Source organism: Cnephaeus nilssonii (genome assembly GCF_951640355.1).
Source record: "Cnephaeus nilssonii genome assembly, chromosome: 8".
Lineage (NCBI taxonomy): Eukaryota > Metazoa > Chordata > Mammalia > Chiroptera > Vespertilionidae > Cnephaeus > Cnephaeus nilssonii.
In genome coordinates, this window is record NC_137079.1 from 18,276,574 (window position 1) to 18,296,273 (window position 19,700).

At 41.1% G+C, this 19,700-nt stretch overlaps 1 pseudogene across 1 annotated transcript; it reads left to right on the forward strand.

Annotated features, from left to right (window-relative positions):
* Positions 1-264: 264 nt before the first annotated feature.
* LOC307104483 (putative ATP-dependent RNA helicase DDX5) lies at positions 265-19,245 on the forward strand (annotated as a pseudogene). Its single transcript has 2 exons — positions 265-358; positions 18,152-19,245. The product of its transcript is annotated as a putative ATP-dependent RNA helicase DDX5 (transcript).
* Positions 19,246-19,700: the final 455 nt, after the last annotated feature.

Here is a 19,700-nt window from a genome sequence, read left to right on the forward strand (position 1 = left end):
CCCACAGTCTGACAACCCACAACTACTGGATACCACTAATAGCCATGTGAGAGAAGAGGTGGATGCTTCTCCATGCACACTTCAGATGAGACTACCTGCCTGACACTTTTTGTTGTTGTTAATCCTCACCAGAGGATATTTTTTTCCATTGCTTTTCAGAGAGAGTAGAAAGCAGGGAGGGAGGGAGGTAGAGAGAGAGAAACATGTGGAGGGCAGCCATGTTATCCCCGGAGCCTCCTTCTGGGTACCATTGTCAAAGACATAATGACAAGCAGCAGAAGCCGTGTTGTGACACCGTGTGGCATTTGTTATGTTCTAAACTTCAGGTATGAAAGGCTGGGCTATTCGCAGACCAAAAGTAAGTAGGTCACCCTTTTTTACAATCCCCAAGCTTTCAAAGAAGCCACCTCATTTTTTTGATGTCCAGATGTTATATACATTTTTTCAATGGTAGGAAGCTTTGAAAACATCTGTACACATAATAGATGACATGAGTGTCTAAACTAGGACACACAATTTGGGAAACTTGTAAGTCAACTTCAGTGTGAAAAAAATTAACTGGCAAAATTGGGTAGCTAATGCTTTTTGAGGAATTACTATGTGCTAAGCACGGTTCTAACTGCTTTATATGTATTAATACACTTAATCCTTATAATAATCCTATGAGGTAGGGATCATTATGATCATCTCCATTTCTTATATGAAGAGCCTGAGGCACAGCGAGTTAGATAAATGGACTCGTGGTCACTCAGCTAGGAAGTGGTGAAGTGAAGATTTGAACTCAGAGAATCTGGCTATGGAGCCTGTGTTCTGAGCCCAGATGCCGCATCATCCTCTTTCATAATTATGCAGAGTAACTTTTTCTGTATCTAAGATACACCTAGATGATTAATGCCTTATCTAAATTATTGACTGTAATAAAATATTTGAGGTTTTCCCATTTTTTATTGAGCATTTGTAATCAATGAGAACATTTAATGATGTTTAATACTATTAACTATTTTGAGAAGCAACTATTTTGTAACTTTAAAAACAAACAAGCAGAAATAACTTTCTGTTTAGTATATCCCCTTAACCAAAAATACCTCCTGTAGTCATGATTGTTTTTCTTACTTTCACTTATTCTGTCTCAGGGTTTGTTGTTAGTGAATGTGCCTGGTTGAGAGTCAAGAACAAGTTTTGAGATGTTCTTCCTCTGAGGAGTCCACACTATACTTGAACTATTTTGTCCTGGGTAATACCAGGATTCGATAAAAGAATTATTCATTAGATGTGAAACATAGTAAGAAAAGTACTTTGTTATATTTAATAGATTTTTTAAAACCTTGTTTTAAATGAAATATTTTAATATTTATGCATAAGTATTTTAATGGCAAAATTAATTTTGATAGAGGAAGCGTTTGCATTATAAAAAGACATAATATATGCTTTTTATAAACCAAGATGAGATGGAAATCTAGCAACTGATACCACAAATGAACAGAAGTGTGGTTTAGATATAGGAGGCATTGTACCTGGGAGGGGAGTTTGCAGAAAACTTTGCTATAATATGTCAAAGTTTATATATAAAATAAGATTGCTGAGGGGGGAGATTTATAAATTATTTCAGAAAACCAAAATTTAATACCCTTCAGCCTGGAGAAAAAGCAACTGTTTACCTGCAAATAATTGATATGCTAATTCTTTTCTAGGCATTAAACCTAATCATGTGTAAGAACCACTATTATGGTAGATTTTTGATTAGTTTGAATTGTCTCAGGCAACTTACAATTTTTTCAAAGGTTGTATTTCTTTTAGAACAGTCTATAATTTAACATTTCTCTTCTTCCTGGCTGTTCTTTCTTTGGTTTCTCCAAGTGGTTCCTCTCAAGTTGCTCCTCTAATTTACAGGCTGCATATTTTCTATTCCTGTCCATAATCCTTGGAAAATAAATTAATTGTTCAATGGGTAGTAATGTGAATGCATAAATGTGTCCCCACTGAAGGATTAACATAATTTAATGTGCATGCAACAAAATTAAAGCGGCCAATACGGAACATAATTCTTATTTACATTTTGAAATGATGGTAACAAAGGGCTTTGTTACCTGTTTTGTAAATGCAAACTCCACATTAATTTAAGCTCTTTGAAAATCCTGCAGATAATTTAAACTATATATTAAGTTTTCATTGCTGAATTAAAACTTCTTTGGTTAGGTGTAGAATAGGAATAAATATCTTCAAAGGACTGAATATTTGTGCCCTCCCCCCAATTCTATTTTGAAGCACTATTACCAATGTAATATTTGAAGACTGGGACTTTTGGAGGTAATTAGGTCATGAGGGTGGAGCCCTCATGATGGAATTAGTGCCCTTTTATTTTTAATTTTTAAAATGTATCTTTATTGTTGAAAGTATTACAGATGTCCCCTTCCCCCACCTCCACCCCCCCATTGACTCCCTCTATCCCACTCCCAACCCCCTCCCCAGGCCTTCATGGCACTATTGTCTATGTCCATGGGTTATGCATATATGCATATAAGTTCTTGGTTAATATCTTCCTGCCCCTCCCTCCCCCCTTCCCATGAAATTCTCGTCAATCTATTCTATGCTTCCATGACTCTGGATCTATTTAGAAGAGACAGAGCTTGTTTGCTTTCTTTCTGCCATGTGAGGATCCATGGAGAATATGGTCATCTTCTTTAAATCAGGAAAAGGGTTTTCACTAAAACCCAACCATGCCAGCACCCCAGTCTTGAACTTCCAGCCTTCAGAACTTTGAGAAATAAATTTATGTTGTTTAGCCACCCAGTTGATGGTATTTCTTATAATGTCCTGAGCAGCCTAAAATAATCCATAAAGAATAAAATATAATAATCTAATTTCTCCTGAACTCTATATAAAATTAACCATTAATCTACATTAATATATAGAAAAGATATGTAAGTAGAATGTACACTGTGTAAGATGTGTACATATCAAGGTAGACTAGGTAATAATGCTTATTGTAAATTGTATATATCCATTTTGGTTCTTTGGGTTTTATCATTTGACCTCATTTATATATTTATTTTTGGCTTGAACTGCTTATTTCAAATTTTATAACATATATTTCTCTTTTGAGGAAATGTAGACAACTGATATTAGGATAGAGCTTAAATTGCAAGAAATACTCAATTGTAATAAAAGACATACATCAGAAATAATATTTGGCTCACTTTAAATTTTACTAGAATTATGTGTCAAAGTTAAGATGTGCGAGAGAGTGGATGGGTTATGACTTAAATTTTATGTTCTACTCATAATTTTTTAGAAAGCAAAATCAATTTAAGTCATTGGTTTTCAACAGTATTCTTATGTATAACTAAAACACGAGATATGTAATATTTGGTACAATAAAGATTCATGCTTTCCAGCCTCTTGAGACCTCTGTCTTCATGAAAGAGATGAAAAATACCAAGTCATGAGTTATGGAACCTTGAGACGATTTCCAATTTCTTCTTATAAGCATGAACAAATGTCATAATAAAGACCAACTATCATTTATTATATACAGAATATGTGGGCTTAAATTTTTTTTCTGGATCTCAACAACTACAGGTGATATTTATGAGAAATGATGTGTACTGAGTTCAGTTTTGAAAGTAAAAGATTATATATCTCCATCAACTCGTGAGAAGTTTCATTATTTCAATTCCCTCCAGACAGCCCCGGATCTTTACTTTCTCTGAACTCATATGGTATGTGACAGTCATTTGGCCATCAATTGTGCACTGAGTTAATTCGTTGTCTGTATGTTTCAGTACACATGTAGGAATATATAGAGAGGTAGTATTGTTGTTCTGGTTCAGTGGAAATTTACATGAAGGAAGTTCATTGGGAATGCTTTGGGGAACAGTGGGAGGAAAGAAGGAAAGAGGCAAGTTCAACTTCAATTGCAATGTGAATGCAGGTGCAACATTCTCTGCTAGTCCTTCAGGGAGAAGCCTAACTTGGGGAGGCATTTAAAAATTTTTTTAATTGATTTTTTTCTTTCTTTCCTTTTTTTTTAAAGAGAAAGAGGAAGAAAGAGAGGAAGAGAGAGAGAGAAACATCCATGAGAGAGTGAAACATCCATTGGTTGCCTCCTGCATGCCCCCTATCTGGGATCAACCCCACAACCTGGGCATGTGCCCTGACTGGGAATTGAACCTGCAATGCCTCAGTTCATGGAGAAAGACCAACCAACTGAGCCACATAGGCTAGGGCTGGCTGAGGCATTTCTTTTTGCTTGAAGGAGATTCCCAGGGAGGGACTTTCTTCTGAGCAGCCCATTGGTAGTCAAAGCTTCTGACACATGATGGAATGAGAGCCTTGGTCCTGCAGCAGGGATCTGGGTGCTGTACCAGGAAGTAATGGATGCAAGATGAATAGCACAGCCTCAAGAATCAGAGGGGCTGGTTTAAAACTGGTTTCTACTACATATTGGCTGTGTAACCTGGGACAAGTGACTGAACTTTTCCGTCCCTACCAAATGGGGATAAGAATTCTGTAGGTGTCTCATTGGGTTATTGTGGAAATGGATGAATTAACACGTGTAAAGTGCATAGCAGTTCTTAGAATATTGTGAACAGTCTACAATTGTCAGCTGTTATTATTAGAGATTCTATAAAACAGTGGAACCATTTCTAAAACTAACTTAACCATATGAATATTTGTTCCTATGTAGGCCAGCAGGGGCCAGTAATAAGTAACCCCCCAAATCTCCAGCCAGGGCGCTAGTTGCTTAAAACACTGAGAATTTATTCCTTGGTGGAGTTACATATACGTCATGGGTTAGCTGGTGTTTTCCTCACTCTAGGACCCAAGTTGACAGTAGACACTACCTGGATCATTGCCATTGTTATGGCTGAAAAAAGGAGATAGTATTTTATTTTATTTTAAAGATATAGTATTTAAATGCATGTTGACTCTTAAAACTTCCACCTGGAAATGATATATGTCATTTCCACTTACATGTCATTGGACAAAATATATCACATGGGTACAAATAACTCTAATGCATGGGGACGGAAATTCAATCCCACTTTTCTGGAAGGAAAGCCAGAATGACTTCATAACAGCACTAATGGCTGTTACAGTTTAATTTTTAAAAATAGTGATAGCTAACTTTTCTTGAGTATTTATTATGTAACAGGTACTGTGATAAAAAGCAATACTATGAAATAGATACTATTAATCTCCTAATATTGTATATTAAAATAACAAAACAAAACTGAGACTTAGAGAAAGTTGATCAACATCTAGTTAGAGGTAAGTCCAAACTCAGGACTATTTGATCTCGAAATTCACATTCAATAACTACTATTCTATATCCTCCCAAGAAATTCAGTGGCATCTGTATGAATCAAAATATTTCCAAAACACAAGTTCTATTTTTTTTAATCCTCACCCGAGAATATGTTTTTATTGAGTTTTAGAGAAAGAGGAAGGGGGAAGAGAGAAACATTGATGTGAGAGAGAAATATCAATTGGTTGACTTCCACAATGCCCCAAAGGGGATTGAACTAGCAACCTAGGTTGACCTGACTGGAAATTGAACTAGTGACCTTTTGGTGTACGGGAGGATGTTATAACTGAGCCACCTGGCCAGGGCTCTATTTTTTCAATGTTAAAAAATGGCTGTTGGAGTCTATTATTTGTAGGAGCCTGACTCCCATGATATTGTGAAGTCTCAAATGTAGAAGTTTCTTTCTTGTTCTCATGATGATATTGGATGGATAAATAGATGAATAGAGTAGTTCTCTCCCATTGGGCAACTCAGTCAGACTAATAAAGGCTCCACTTTCTTCAGCACAAGAAGCTGAAGAGCCCAGGGATCATTCTCCTTCCAGACAGCCTGAAGGATGCCTGTGGACAAGGCCTGAAGTGATGCACATAACTTCTGCTCACATTCTATTGGTTGGAAAGTCAGTCACAGGGTGGCTACTGTCAGCTACAAGGACGGCTGGGAAATGAAGATAGCTGTATGCCTAGTGGGTCTTGCTCATGATACATTGACTATGCTTTATATTTTCCTGGGATAGAAGAGACCTTAAAGTGGAATAAATAAACTTGAGGTTAGCAAGGTGTATCTCATAGTCACCTCTTTGTTTCGCCTGCATTCCCCTCTCTTTTCAGTACTCCAGAATAATAGTCTTATTTGGGTTTATCCCACTCTCTAACATTTAGTATCCTGCATTTCTTAACATGTTTTATAATTTGCCTTTTGCTAATGGGAAGATAATAGACATTTTTTTTTAGCTTCATGGATATTCACCTTTAAATAATAACACAAAAAAGTGTGTTCATCTTGGGCTAATTAAATCATTGTCCATCTTTTAACAAGTATTTAACTTGCTAAACAGGATTTTTTACCTTTTTTAATTGTGATGTGAGTTTTTGTAACCTCTTTTAGAGTAGTAATGCAGAACAATGCAACTTGTTTACTGCAGGAATGTAAGCAGTAAACAAGTCTACAGTCTGACCCAGAGAAGGGTTTCACACGCCCCTGGGCCAGCAGTGCGTGCTTGGGGTCCCACCAGACCACCAGATCACTCTGAGGTCTGATAAGAAAGCAACACCTTCTGGTATATCCTCCAGATAGACCCTTTCAGACCATGATAAGAGTTTTCAGGGATGTAATGGGTGGGAGACAGGGAACAGATTGCTGAACTAGAAGGGAATTTTGAAAGCTGTTGAAATGAATTGGGAGGTTTAGCTCTTAGTAAATTTTAGATGCTTTCTCTTTTAGGCTGGGCAGCTGCGGCTGTACTGCCTACTCCCATGACTAATAATGAAGTTAATAAAGAGTCTTAAGATTGGGTTCTGGATTGTCTCATGATTTTGGGGTGGCCTTCGTTACTGGGAGCATAAAAATTTTTTTAAATGCTTTCACAGGCCTAATCTTATTTTGATTCTGTCATCTAGGGAGGGTCAGGGGCTATGTTCTTCCTACTCAACTTTGAGTTTCTAGCTCAGTCCAGGGTTTGTGTATTTTGTTGCATGAAGCATGTATTATCAACAGTTTTAAAAGTTAGCAGGTCAGATACCTGCATCACTATATTATAGAAGAAAAAAAATGGGTTCAGTGATATTATGACTTACCTTAGGCCATATAGTTGATATTAATACTTTGAATTTTGAACCAAGTTCTTCTGATTCTCTTTTCATTGTTCTTTCTACCTAACCATGATGCTTATCACATTCTTTTGAATGTACTCAGGAGTAGCAAATATTCATTTTTTGAGGATAGATTAGTTTTGGAAATAGCCAAAAGTAGGCCAGTCTTAAGTGCGGTAAATAAAGTTGGTGACTAAGTTAGATAATGCTATTTTGTATTTTAAAAAACGAGGTATAGCTATAAACTAACACATTTTTGGAGGCTCATAAACTGGCACACAATATATGTTCCTTAAATATTTGTTAGTTTTATTTTAGAAAGTGCAAAAATACTTTTAAACTCACATCTTGACTATGTAGCCATGGGATTTTACTGATATTAAAATCAGAACCAGATCCAAAAAAAAATGAAAACAGAAGCAAAGAGCAAAATGTGCAGAGTTCAAATACTTACCCTAGAATCTCTATCTCTATCTATCTATCTATCTATCTATCTATCTATCTATCTATCGAGATTGGGATTAAACCCACAAGCCAGGCATGTGCCCTGACTAGGAATTGAACCAGCAACCTTTTGGTGCACAGGACAAACTCAACCAACTAAGCCACTCCTGCCAGGATGTTTTCAGTGTTTTTTAATAAAGCCTAATATGCATAACTCAGATTGTGATTTGGCTTTTGAGAAGGATTATTTATAAACTAGTAGTCCTGTGCACGAATCCGTGTGCCAGTAGCTCTCTGTGGGGCCTGGCCACTCCGCGCCCACTGCCCAGAGGCTCTCTGTGGCCCAGAGGCCCATCCGCGGCCAGGTGGGGAACACTCACACTGTCTGCTCTCAGTGGCAGCCCTCCCCCACCACCCGGGACTGGGGAACTCTGGCGGGGCTGAGAGGACTGGGCACCGCCATCTTGTGGCTTTGGGCACCGCCATATTTTTGATGGAGTGACAGTTAATTTGCATATTCCCCTTTTATTAGATAGGATGTGGAGAGAGAATGAGCAGTTATTTTTATCCACTATGTGTTAGGTGATTTACTTAATTTAATCCTCAAACTAGTCTATGAAACAAATAATGTTTCCATTTCAAGGATGAGGGAAAAGCTCCTGGTTTTCAATTACTGATCAACTTACACTTAGTAAATAAACAATTGAGAATCTACACAAATATTTAGCTAAAAGGATATTTCTCATGTATTTGTTTCCAATACCACAAAGCTGTAAATAACCTCAATATCCATAAATAGAAGACTGATTAAATAAATTATAATATAAATGGAGTAATAAACACCCCTAAACAAGGATTTACAGAAATACTTTTATTGACTTGGAATTAAGTGTAGTAACACTATAATTTGTGAAAAAGTAGCATTATCCCATATTTGTTAATAATATAAATACATATTTATATATAGACACATGTATGTTTACCTATATACACATACATATTTTTATGTGTAATTATTTTCTCTTGAGATTGGAATATACAAAGGAACAGGAATTAGAATGGCTTCAGGTTTCACAAAAACAATATTGGGGAAGAACAATGGAGCCCTATTTTCTACCTTCTAAGGATAAACAGTTTTCAACCTAGAAATCTATACTGGGCCAAATTGCTCTGATGTGTACGGACAGATTAATTGTCACTGAAGTGTAAGGACAGTCTTAAAACATTTACTCTTATGTACCCTTTCTCAGGAGGCTCCTGAAGGATATACTCCATTTAAACAAGGAAGTGAGTTATAGTCTTTTATGTAAGTGCCCTTGCTTATTAAACCTGCTTCTTTTTTGGGGTCTCTCTTTGCACTCCTGTGTAGGGGAGCAGTTTTGGATTTCACCCAGGGAACTCCAGAGCTTAGGAAACAACACTGATGCATTCCAGAAAAAGATGGCAAAGCCTTTAACTCTTTCATGTCCCAACTTTAGTTAATTTCTTAAGCCAGGCAAGATCTTAGCTGTGGACAAATGACATACTCTAAACAGGGACAACCAGTAGAAAGCTGTTGCTTTATTAATTTGGGGAATCAGTGGCAGGGAGGCTGCTCAGCCTGCTTAATGGCTGACACTAGGATTCTTTCCTGGTCTAACATTTGATGTGTTTTTCTACGATCCAAAGCATAACCTAATGGGGTCAGTTTATATGACATTCTAACATGAAACCCCAGGTTAGGGAGTGGATAATAAAATATCTATATTTATAAAAGCCAAGTGACCAGAACTACAGAGCAACCGGAATGACTTGAACAACCAGTTGCTATGATGCGCACTGCGGCGGCCAACTGGCCCGATCGGGGCCCCAATTGGCCCCCCCAACCTCCTGAGGCCCCTCCCCCTGGCTGGCCCAGCCCCTGATCGGCGCCCCCCACCCTGATCGGCCAGCCAGATCCCACCCATGCACAAATTTGTGCACTGGGCCTCTATTTATAGCACTCTTTCTTGAGTAGATACAGTAAAAACTGATGCAAAACCTACTAGCAGGGCAGAAAGTTCATGATTTTTTTTTGCTTTGATCTTTTTTATTACGTCTTTGTTTTTCAGGCTCCTACATTTCCTTGTCCTCCCCTCCCCCTCAACCTAGTAACAAAGCCTCTACCATGTTGAGACTTTTACTATAACTGCAGACAAGAAGTAATTAGGGTTTCTGTGGAGTTATGTTTATGTTGAGGAGTGCATATGTCATTCTGTCTGCATGTGTGAACTGTCTAAAGCAGAACAATCTGTAAATCCAAAAGAAAACAAACAAAATTGGAAGTATTCTATTCTCACGGAAAGAGAAGCACAAAGTAAGGCCAACTACCATTCCACCTGAGTTCTAAACGTCTATTAGCTTCCAGTCTGTGTGATTGAAGGTGCCATCTGTTTCTCAAACTTTCAAGGGAAGGATGGCGATGAGAACTTCCATATGAAATAATGAAAATTGTCAAAAATGAAGTGCCAGAACTGTATCTCGGAGTCTCACAATTCATAAGTTGCTTTTTCCTTCCTTCTTTCTTTGACTCAGTTGGAGTGTTTGGTACTATAAGGTTTAGAAAAATAATCTGTCACAAATATGACCATTTCATTTCCTACATGTTTTTCTAAAGTTTCCTCCAAGGTTGTATTCATCCCTAAGGAAAATCTCTTAGAAATTTTAAGAATAGCCATTGAATCCTTTTGGAATAATTGGGGGAAAAGCAAAAATGCTGTTTACTTCTACTACTGAGAAAAATACAACTCAAAACAAACTTAACCATTAGACCTCTTTTTTGCTTAACATTTGGCATACATGTAAAAGCAACAATAAGCTCCCAAAAAAGTGTTCCTAGAAATGTAAATAAAATCATATTCATTACTCCTAAATGTCAGTGTACAATATAATTTTCAAGTCAATTTTGAGCAGATTTATATGTAATGTGCTTAGGATCTTAAGTAGCGTATTTCTGTTGGATAGTTATATGTTATGTATTGATAATACCACACTACTAATAAGGCACAAGAGAGAAACTTGTGCTCAAGGAAAAGTGATAAAATATAAGTGGTTTTTATTCACTAGCCTCAATAATCTTTAAAATGATGATAACAATATCCCTTTTCTACCTTACAGTATGTTTATGCTATCTATATATATAAAAAGCAAGCGGCCGTAACGACCGAACCACCGGTCGTGCACTGACCAACAGGGGGTAGACGCTCAGTGCAGGAGCTGCCCCCTGGTGGTCAGTGCGCTCCCACAGTGGAAGAGCCACTCAGCCAGAAGCCGGCTGCACGAGTCTCTCCCGCCTCTGTCAGGTGCAATCTCCAGCAAACAGACTGCAGTCCCAACACCTGGGTGGTGGGGGTGTAGCCAGAATGACCACAAATCAGCTGTTGCCGGCCCCTGGAACTCTCCCTTCAGACCCTGTGGCTGCACCACACCCCTTACCTATTGCCCTCTGGGTCTCCGGATGCAGGCTCGGGAAAACCCACAGAGGCGCTTCACAAACGTACTTCCTGGGCGGGCCCCCATCTCAAGAGCAAGTGCTGGTGAAGTCTAGCCCAATGACCAACACCCATGTGTGTCCGCAGGTGAGCCCTTTGCAAATTCCCCCTACCACCCGGCCCCGGCCCCCTCTCCTGGAAAGGTCCGTGACCTGCTCCTGGATCCCTGTTTGGTTCAGGCAGCCCCACACTTGGACTGGGAGTTGTGTGGAAAAATCACCCTCTATACTCTGCTGGTACAATCTGTTGCAAACAAATTTGTTTGCAACAGATTGTACCAGCAGAGTACAGAGGCCGGCCCTCTGGAACTCCCCCTCAGGCATCAGGGCCATGTTTCACCCCTAAACTATTGCCTTGTTCCTTTGGATGTGGAACTGAAATATTAAGAACGAGCCTTACCCAGGACCTCGATCCACCTCTCTCTCCTTCTTTCCAGCCACCCTCCACTGCCACTTCCAAGCCAGACTGGTCCCCACCTCCGGAGAGAGTCCTGGAAAAAGTGAGAAATCCCAATCTGATGAGCAAGACTCCCATGGGTGTCTGCAGTGGAGTCCATCGCACCCTTCCAGGGCCTGGCCTGCATCCGGGCTCCCTCTGGGCTCCCACATTCCTGTGGGCGGGCCCAGAGATGGCAGCTCCTGTGGATGGATACCTTACCCCTGCCCCGCCCCCCCCCTCTGCCCCGCGGTGTTGATACCCAGCCCTGGGGATGCCTACAGCTCAGCCAGAACTTGCCCCGAGGCACATACCCCATTAAGCCTACAGATACAATCTCCAGGGAACAAATGAAGCGCAGACACTCAGAGTAACCAGGACAAGCCTGATATCACTGACAGGCTCCTGGAACTCTGCCTTGGGCATAGAGATAAAAATCTCATCCCTTACCTATTGCCCCAGAGCTACAGAGGAAGGCAGCAACATAAAAATGGCCACAAGGTGGCGACCGACAATCGGGGTAAAAGTCAGAGAGATGGATCTGAAGGGTGGGGGCATGGGGGAGACAGCACCCCCTCCCTCCAAGATCCCCAATTTTGTATTGTTCACCTCTGAGCATCTCTTATCCAGCTCTGAGTGGTGGAAAGCATTCAGCACGGCCCAAGTTGTTCACTGGGGACCTCCCAGCCTGCAAGGCACCACCCTGGCTACAGAAAAGACATTTGGAAATATTTTTTCAGGAAGCTGCGGGGAGGTCAGACTCCCCACGTGACTTCCAGGTGGCTCAGGGAGCGTGGAAACTCCCAGGACACGCGGGCCTGGGTTCCCAATTTCCTTTCAATGTGCATGAATCCTTGCACGGTGCCACTAGTTAGTTAATAATGCTAATCATAGCATGGATATTTATCACCTCATTGTTCCCAAGGAGGGTACCAAGGAAATCATATAAACATTGATATCTGTATTTCTAGCTCATTAGCGTACATGGGTATAATTACTGGATCTTAGCTTGATATGCACCTTTCCCCACCACCTCTTGCAAAGTGTGCCTTAGTAGTGGCTTCGGATTCCCACTGGGGGTGGGGGTGGGGTGGACCTGCCACACATGTGTGGGAACGAAATCTGCTATTCTTCTGTTCTATCTTCTTTCTTAAGAGGCACTTCCATGAGAACACTCCTCTCCCACTTCTCTGACAAGTGAGGTGACATTCCCACTGCTGCCTTGTTCCCCCTTAGTTCCTGCAGGACACATCCACAGTGGTCCTTCTTCCCAGAAAATGGAAAGCACTTTCACATTGCTTTTTAACTTTTCACCTGTATCTTAAAGCAACATGCATGGTGTGTGCTTTTAAATTATATAACTTTCTTCATAAAACGGCCACTTCAGCTTTTACTTGTGGTTCTGTCCCTAGAAACACAAGCCTTTGTTCTGAGCCAGCCTGGGGGACACATCCCATTCCACCCTGATTTCCATCCTCCTTCCTCTTCTGTTTCTTCCTTAATCACCACCTTTCTCCTTTAGAAAGCAACACACACACACACACACACACACACACACACACAGGAACACCCCCACCTCCTCCACCACCAACAAAAATCCCCTTTCAAAAAATTATTAACTCATGCAAACAGATGGGAGAGATGATGGGAGAGACAGGATTGTCAGCCCCAGACCAGCAATCATGGCTGACTCAGTCTAAACAAATAATGATATGGCATTGATGTGAACACCAGAGAATCACTAATTGAATTTTATGACCAGGTCTAAAATAAATATCTTAAAGCCTGTTATATAAAAACACTTTTTAAAGAAATTTATCTTTATTGTTGAAAGTATTACAGATGTCACCCCTTTCCCCCCTCATTGATCCCCCTCCTTCACACTGATGGATTAAGTATCCCTGGGAAGTAATGAGCTTTTGACAATAAGGCTATTTAAGTAGATGTATGACCAACTTTAAGGCGATTTTCAAAATATGCTGCCTTCATTACTGGGTTAGATGATTCTTGAGGGCAACATATCATTTATTCACTTTGCATATTATATAACAACTAGAGGCTCGGTGCACAAATTCGTGAATGGGTGGGGTCCCTCTGGATGGCCTGCAGGGATCGGGCCAAAACCTCAGTCCAATGCTGCCTGCAGCTCCTACCTGCTGCTCCTGCTCATCCCAACCCCACTGTGCCTGCCGTGGGCTCGTGCCCAATCAGTCCCAATTGGGAGAAGCTCTCGCTGCTGCAGCAGTGCTCACCAGCCATAAACTCTGCGTCTGGCACCCACCCAAGGGGAGTGGCCTGCAGGATCGGGCTGAAACCGGCTCTCAGACATCCCCAGAGGGGTCTCAGATTGTGAGAGGGTGCAGGCCACGCTGAGGGACCCCACCAGTGCATGATCAGGCTGGGAAGGGACTGCAGGAGGGCTCAAGGGCGTGTCCGGCCCATCTCGCTCAGTCCTGACCAGCCAGACCTCAGCAGCAAGCTAACCTGCTGGTCAGAGCATCTGCCCCTTGGTGGTCAGTGCACATCATAGCAGTTGAGCACCCTTAGCATATCATTAGCATATTATGCTTTGATTGGTTGTTTGATTGTTCTGCTGTTCGGTCTATTGGCATATTACACTTTTATTGTATAGGATGGAGTTTCTAGAGAATTTTCATATATAAATCTATTCTACTCTTTGCAAGTGTCCTGTGAAATAAAGTGGGAACTATGCTTATTTAATAGGGTTATAGGGCTAATAAATAGCAGAATTGGAATCTGACACCAGGCCAATTATGTCCCTCAATTTTACATATATTGTCCAATGCAAATGTTCAATGAATGCTCATCTTTTGGTTGGCTGGTGAGGGCTGTTGTTTGGTGGGTTAAGAAAGTGAACCTAAAGGAGGCTTTTTGATCATCCATATTTGCCACAAAGTTCAAAGATGTCTTGAATTTCACACACACACACACACACATACACACACACACAACACCAGAAATTTCTCTTGGTTTCATTATTTTTTTCTCCCTCCCAACTGAGCTCAAATATGTGAAATCTATAGAATTTCATTAAGTTCTGAAAATTTTCAGGGCAGGAGCCTTTCATCTCTGCATTTCTGCCTTATGCTACATAGTACTACCATTTTTATTATATAACTTGTGGCCCTGTGCACGAATCCATGTGCAAGTACCTCGCTGCAGCTTGCCTCAGCTGGCCACCCCACCCACTGCTGCTCACAGCTCTCCGCTGCTCATAGCTCACTGCCCCACCCTCCTGTAGCTCTCTGACACAGGTAGCTTGTTGCCCCGTCCTCCTGCTGATTGGTCATGATGTGATGGCATCCTGACCAATTTGCATATTACACTATTGTAAGTATAGATTAAAGAAATGGATGGATGGATGGATGGATGGGTAGATGGAAGTATGGGTGGGTAGATGTATAGAAGGGTGAATGGAAGTGACCAGGGCCTCCAGTGTCTGTGACTCAAAGGGCTTGGCCCAGGTTTTGAAGATTTATTTTTGTGGCCAATATTTAATGAAGTCTCCTTAACTTTCTGGCAAGAAAATCTCCGTTATTTCAACTGAGACATTTTGCCACATTGCTTCTGATGGGTGGCTTCTATGAGTCTACAGTTCACTACTTCTTATGTTGCTCTTCTCTCAAGCCCAGCTTATTTTTAATTTGTTGTGTCTAAATTGTTCTGGGTTCTGTGTCTGCTCCAAGATAGGCTGCTAAGGAAGCAAGGCTTCTTTTAGCAACTGCAAATTCAGGACTCCAGGACCAAGAGCACAGTTGTTACATGATTTATGGCTGGAGGTGTGCACTCTGTGTGCTATTGTGTCAATGATGATGAAGTAGATACCAGCGCCTCTGTGGATTTCTGTCCCTTCAACAACCATCACTTAGAAGCATTTAATCAGATATACGTTCTGGGGATGGGATAACCATTTCAGATTACCATTGCACTAAGGACTTCCTTCTTCAGATTTTCTTAACTAGATAAAGTAATATTTCACATCTACCTGCATAATTTTGTCTGTTCTTTCCCTGCTTGAGCAGATGAAATGTCCCCAGGTAACATGACAACTGCTCTGATCCCTAGTTTTCATTTTGGTTCCAAGTGGCCACAGAGACAAGTTCTCTGGGAAGCATTCACCTTTACGACCAACAGGTAGTCATGCATGTCTCCTTAACTAGTCAGACTAAGTTTGCTCATTTTAATCTCCTTCTAATAACCAAACAGGCAACCCACATTTCCCCCGCCCCCCCAAATTGGAATGTGAAAAATTCACGAGGAAGGGGACATTGAATATCTGAATATAGTGTCGAAGTCTGTTTACACATGTTTATAGTGTTATTGTGCCATGTAGACTGGAGTTTATAAATCTACTAGTAAAGGTTCAGCAGTGGTTCCCAAAGTGTGGTTCTCCACTAGCAGCAGTATCAGTATCATTTGGGAACTGTTAGAATGAAGATTCTTGAGCCCCACCCTAGACCTCTGCCTCAGAAACTCTGGGATGGGCCGGCAAGCTGAGCTTTTTGATGCTTCAGATGCGCACTGAAGTTTAAGAAGCCTGGTTTTAGGATGCTCACAAGAATGAACCTGCTTATTTTTGTCTTTTTAGAACAATGGTATGGACAAATTAAATTGTCTCTTTTTTTGAAGAGCATTTAATCACTCTGAACAATTATTCATACCTTCTCTCAAACATACATTAATCCTATTAGATGTGCTATTTCCCCTTCACTTAAAAGGGCCAAAGAGGGTAACATCCCTCCAGTGTATGGGTGCCCTCGAAAATGAGGACTCCAAGAATTGAAATGAAACACATGTGCAAATAGTTCTTAGTACTGAATTGTTCTAACAAGGCCTACCTTTGCACAGGAAATATCGACAAGAATTACCCTTGACCACTCTGCTGAGAGAGGAGTAGGAGAAGATGTGGGAGTAAAGTAAGGACATAAAACAATACATTAAAAAAGGCCTTAAAATATGAAAAGCAGCTTGTGTTTAATCATAGATAAAAAGAGGGAGTATGTATGCATTTAATGACTCTCTAAGCCAGTATTTTAAACTTTTATTGTTGTTTTTATTGCCTGGAATTCCATCTCTCTGTGACAGTGTTAAGCAGTAATGTAGTAACCTGTGGTGAATACATTACACACCAGTCCATAAGTAATCAGCTGACATTCACTGAGTGCTTGACATGTGCCCCAAACTGGGTTCAAACAAGGGAACACTGAAAACATGGTGTCTGCTTTTCAACAAGCTTACAATCTAGTTGGAGAGATTGGAGTAAAACAGAAATATTTGGGCTCAATAAAATAACACGATCAATACTGAGTTAGTATGACACAGACTGCAAATGCAGGAGGTGTGCACCATGGGTGTGGTCATGCTGAGTGTCTAGTATTTAAGAAAGATGGCTTCAGGGGCTATGTGGACCTCAAAGGATGCTTTCTCTTGGTGGTGGATAATTTGCAAAAATGGCCTCAATTTTCCCCGTTCCTGTGTCTCTGCCCCTTGACAATGCAAGTTTTCAGCTCCTCGCTTTAAGAATCTACTCCTCCACCCCTGGAATTTGACTGGCTTTGGAATGGTGGCAGTGACAAGGTCCAGTTGTGAGCTTAGGCCTTAAGGTGCCTTGTTTGCTTCTAACCACTCTCTTGGAATATGTGCAGCTGCCATAAATAAGCCCAGGCTAAGCCTGATGAAGGAAAAGAGACCATATTTTTCAAGAGGTAAACTGTCTCAGCTGAGGCCACTGAGACTCGTCAGTCCCCAGTAGAGCCATCAGTGAGCCCGGCTCAGAACAGAAGAACCTGCTAGCTGAGCCCAGTCAAAATTGCCAACGCACAGAATCCTGGGCTCAATAAATGGATACTGTTTTAGGCCATCACATTTTGGACTGGTTTGGCATACAGCAGTAGATAACTGGTACAAGGTCTGAAAGGTGGAGAGAAAGGTAGAAAGTGTTCTAGCTAGAGTTGCAATTCCAAAAAGGTTAAGAGTCAGAAATGTGTGAGATCAGGTTAAAGAAAAGTGAAGACACCTGTAGGATTGGATGTTTGACCACTTTCTTTCAATGAATCACTAGGAGCACCAATGTTCAAGAGAACATGACTGGAGGCCAGACCTATACTGCTCTGGGGTGATAATCTCTTGAAAGTACTTCATCAGGGCATCAGAAATAGGAATCCCTGAATGTTGAAACAGTGCACTTCAGGACCCATCCCTTCAAGCTGGACTTGGCGAGAATGGGACATTGTTTTCTAGCCACCTATTTCATGCCAAGAAAACAATAAAAGATCTTTGTGGCTTATAATCTGCTTTTATTTTTTACATAATCTAAAACTCATGTGGCATACTTTCAAGAAACTGCTAGAGGTGACTTGTAGAATCTCAGTATAAAGAATATTATGAACCTCATTCATTTCCACACGTCTCTAGGTGAGCATCTCAGGCTCCTGTCACCACCGCACATTCACCCCTGCCTCCCCAGCAAGGCTTAGCTGTCACCAAAACCACCTCCAACGACTCCTTGTAGGGATTCTTTCCACTTGGTTCACTGCCAGCTGCAAGCATTTGACACCATGTCAGGATATTTGAGTTGCCGAGACCCTGGTTGGATCCAGGGTTTAGTGCACCTTGATTTGGAGGAAGTAGGGCAGGGCCTCCATCAGGAAATAAATTTGGGAACCCTGGGGAGAAACTAGTTAAAAGGAAGTGGAATCTTGATGAGCTGCTCAAATTTGAGAAGCATTTTAATCAAGAACACCCTGATTTGGCTAGGTGCACGGTACAAGAGGTGGAGACATACAGAAGCAAGGAAATTACAGTTAGAGGTCACACTGCCCCAAGCCAGTTCGGAATTTTTATGAAGCAAACTTCCCTGCAAAATGTCCTGGACGTGATTGCAAGACAGAACTGTACTGAAGCCCTGCTATTCAAGCTCAGGGATGGCCAGTTGCTCAAAGTGGATTGGATATGGTTGGAACAGCACAGAGTGGATCTGGGAAAACATTGTCTTATTTCCAGTGTGCACATCCATCATCAGCCATTCCTAGAGAGAGGTGATGGGCCTATTTGCTTGGTGCTGGCACCGACTTGGGAACTGGCCTAACAGGTGCAACAAGTAGCTGCTGGATTCTCATGCTGATTGATGTCTACTTGCATCTCTGGTTGTGCTCCCAAGGGACCACAGATACCTGGTACGTGATTTGGAGACAGGTGTGGAAATCTGTATTGCAATACCTGGAAGACTGACGGACTTCTTAGAGTGTAGGAAAAACAATCTGAGAACCACCACCTACCTTGTCCTTGATGAAGCAGATAGAATGCTTGATATGGGCTGTGAACCCAAATAAGGAAAATTGTGGGTCAGATTAAGACCCGACAGGCAAACCCTAAGGTGGAGTGCAACTTGGCCAAAAGAAGACAGCTTGCTGAAGATTTCCTGAAAGACTGTGTTCATATAAACATTGGTGCGCTGGAACTGAGTGCAAACCACAATGTTCTCCAGATTGTGGACGTGTGTCGTGACATAGAGAAGGATGAAAAACGTGTTCGTCTGACGGAAGAGACCATGAGTGAGAAGGAGAAGAAAACCACTGGTTTTGTTGAAACCAAAAGGTGAACTTATAGAAAAATGAGGAGAGATGGGTAGCCTGCCATGGGTATCCATGGTGACAAGAGTCAACAGGAATGTGACTGGGTTCTAAATGAATTCAAACATGAAAAACTCCCATTATGATTTCTAGAGATGTGGCTTCCAGAGGGCTACTTTTTTTTTTTTCATATAAAGGTGCAGTTTTTCTCCCACATAAACTATTCTCTCCAGAGGAGAAAAAAGGACATTATTCTCACAGGTCACTGCTATGGTACCACATTGTCTCAAACTGTTTACTGTGATCTGTTAGTCTTTGAGTTTCAGTGAGTTTGTTGAAATATCGAAGACATATTTCCAAACTTCAATATTCAATGACATTTTTTTGTTGTTCAAGCTTGAAGTGGAGAGAGTAGCTTTCAAAGGTACCACGCCTTTTACAAATTGGTGAGTCCTGGCACCTGAGCTCAGAGCAGGAGCAATCTCCCACACTTGTTGGGAAAAGAAAGCAATGCTTTGAAAGTTCCTCCCCCACCTCCACAGCGGTGGTCAGGTGGAGACCTGACAGAGAGAGACGCATTCTCAAGTGAGACCGTGGCGTC